Here is a 3,159-nt window from a genome sequence, read left to right as displayed (position 1 = left end):
TCCCTCCTCCCCTTCTATTTTCCTCTTCCCCTCCCCTCCCCTCCCCTCTCTTCCCCTCTCCTGTGACCACAGATTCCATAGAGTGGTTCATATCTTTGGAGGAAATCTTCATCCAAGAAGTTTTATTGCTGTTGAGTTAGGCTCAGAGTAGGGCTTAGTTAGGCTCACAGTCAGGCCTACCTAGGCTCAGAGTTGGGCCTAGTGCTGCTTAGTTAGGGATAAAGTAGAGCCTATTTAGGCTCAGAATGAGGCCTAGTTAGACTTGGACTCACGGTTAGTTAGATTAGAAGTTGGCTCAGGTATATGGTCATATTTAGTTTGGCTCAGAGTCAGGCTTAGTTAGCCTCAGAGTCGAGTTTTTTTAGACGAGGAGTCAAGTCAGTCTCTCTCTCTCTCTCTCTCTCTCTCTCTCTCTCTCTTCTCCCTCCCTCCTTCCCCCTTCCCTTCCCCTATACTTTCCCTTTCCTCTCTTCTAGGATAAGATGACCACAGCATCCATAGAGTGGTTCATGCCATAGGAGGAAATCTGTATCCTAGAAGTCTTACTGCTGCTTAGTTAGGCTCAGAGTAGGCTTAGTTAGGCTTGTAGTTAGGCTTAATGAGGTTAGGGCTTAGGCTTAGGTATACAGTGAGTTTTAGTTAGGCTCAGAGTCAGGCTTAGTTAGGCTCTGTGTAGAGTTCTGGTAGACTTGGAGTCAGGCCTAGTTAGGCTTGGAGTCAGGTCTAGCTAGGCTCAGAGTCAGGCCTAATTAGGATCAGACTGGGGTCAGATTTAGTTAGGAGTTGGGCTTAGGTATACAGTGAGATTTAGTTAGTCTCAGAATCAGACTTAGTTAAGCTCAAAGTTGAGTATTGTTAGACTTGAAATCAGGCATACTTAGGCTCAGAGTCATGCCTAGTTAGGCTTGGAGTTGGGTTTAATGAGGTTAGGAGTTGGGTTTAGGTATACAGTGAGTTTTAGTTAGGCTCAGAGTCTGGCTTATTTAGGCTCAACGTCGAATTTTGTTAGATTCCTAGTCAGGTCTAGTTAGGTGCAGAGTCAAGATTAGTTAGGCTCATAGTCGGGTTTTGGGAGACACAGAGTCAGGTCTTGTGCTCTCTTTCTAACCTTCTTCCTCCTTCTCCTTCTCCTCTCCTCCCCCCTTTCTCTCTTTCTTTTCCTCCCTCCTTCCTTTCTTTCCTTCCTTCCTTCCTTCCTTCCTTCCTTCCTCTCTCTCTCTTTCTTCCTTTCTCTCATCCTTTTTCTATCCTCCTTTCTTTCTATCCTCTTTTTTGCTCTCCTCCTCTTTCTGCATTTCTTTTTTACTATCCTCCTTTCTTTTTATCCTCCTTTTTGACTCTCCTCCTTTCTTTCTTCCTCCTTTTTTACTATCCTCTTTTCTTTCTGTCCTTCTGTTTTAGTATCCTCCTTTCTTTCTATCTTCCTTTTTTACTATCATCACAGAGACTGTATAAATAATAAGTATGAACCATGTGCTGTCCTGCACCAACCTCACAATCTCTGACACACTCGAGTCCATTGATGTTTGTTATGTGCCGTCGAGTCGCTTGCGACTCATAGCGACCGTATGTACAACAGCCCTAAACTCAAGAATTTAGGGCCATCTTCCAGCTTCTTACTAGAAGAGCCATTAATCTTCTCTTAGAGCTCAGTAAACTTACAAGCAATGTGAACTATATGACAATCCAGCACCAGTGCATATCCGGCACTGATTTGGCCGGGATGGTATAAGATGATCACCTGAACAGTGAAGCCAGATAGTTCTATTGGTAGGTCATTTTTACCGTCACCAGTAATGTGGCCATGTCGAACATCTTTCACAGAAATGTTCTTAACATTGAAGCCAACATTTTCACTCAAAGCTTCATGGTGCATTTCAACAGACTTTTTTTCAGTGATAGCATTAACTAGGCATATGACCACTATGCCAGGCTTGAGAACACCAGCCTCCACTGTGAGAGATGGTATCAGTACCACCAGTCCTGGAGAGGCAGACACAGGGGTTTATCAGTTGGATGAGTTGGTAGCAGGATGCAAACCAAAGCTTCAGACAGTGTGGTTCCACTGTCACTGCTATCCCTTCAGGTGACTTTCCATCCCTTTAACCAAGGCATATTAGCACTTGACTCCAACATATTGCCATCATTCCAACCAGAAATTAGCACAAAAGCTACTGTGTCAGGGTTATAGCCAATTTTCTTAATGTAGGTGGTGACCTTCTCCACGATTTCCTTGTATCTCTTCTGGCTGTAGGATAGCTTGATGGAATTCACTTTGTTAACACCAACAATTAGTTGCTTCATCCCCAGTGCATAAGCCAGAAGGGCATGCTCACAGGTCTGCCCATTCTTTGAGATACCAGCCTCAAATTCACCAACACCAGCAGTAACAATTAGGACAGCACAGTCAGCCTGTGGTGTTCCTGTAATGAAGTTTTTTATCTGTGTCCTTGGGCATCACTGATGGTCACACAGCCCTTGCTGGTCAAATTTCCACAGGGAGATATCAATGGTCATGTCACACTCACAGTGAGCTTTCAATTTATCCAACATCCAGGGATATTTGAAGGAGGTCTTTCCTATCTCAGCAGCTTCCTTCTCGAATTTCTCAATGGCCCTTTTGTCCATCCCACCATTTTAAGATCAGGTGATAGACTTGCCCAAACCTATGTGTCCAGTAACAACAATGTTGATGTGAGCTATCTCTCTTCCCATTTTCCAATGGTATTCACCAACACCTGTATTCTGGTGACAAACACGTTCTGAAAAAAAAACCCAAGATATCTTTTATCTTGGTGGTACTCTCCTAATACCAGAGTTCAAAGGCATCAATTTTTCTTCTGTAATTTGCTTGGCTCTGTAGTCAACAGTCTTGGCACCAACAGCCAGGAAATTAAAAAGCGCATTGCCATGGGAAAGTCTGCTGTTAGGGACCTCTCCAAAGTACCGAAGAGCAATGGTGTCTCTCTGGAGACTAAGGTGCATCTGACACAGGCTATGGTCTTAGCAATCACTTGTTATGCATCAGAGAGTTGGACAATGACCAAGGAGGATAGAAGGATAATTGATGCCTTTGAGCTGTGGTGCTGGAGAAGAGTGTTGGAATACCATGGACTGCTAGGAAAACAAAGAGATTTGTCTTGGAAAGGGTTAAACCAG

General features: G+C 43.9%; 1 pseudogene; it reads right to left on the bottom strand.

The window, feature by feature from the left end:
• Positions 1 to 573: 573 nt before the first annotated feature.
• On the bottom strand, positions 574 to 2,715 carry LOC102864819 (annotated as a pseudogene).
• Between the last annotated feature and the right edge of the window lie 444 nt (positions 2,716 to 3,159).

This window comes from Elephantulus edwardii, unplaced genomic scaffold, assembly GCF_000299155.1.
Source record: "Elephantulus edwardii isolate Elephantulus edwardi_28Jun2011 unplaced genomic scaffold, EleEdw1.0 scaffold00225, whole genome shotgun sequence".
Taxonomy (NCBI): domain Eukaryota; kingdom Metazoa; phylum Chordata; class Mammalia; order Macroscelidea; family Macroscelididae; genus Elephantulus; species Elephantulus edwardii.
This window is presented reverse-complemented; position numbering and strand designations above follow the sequence as displayed.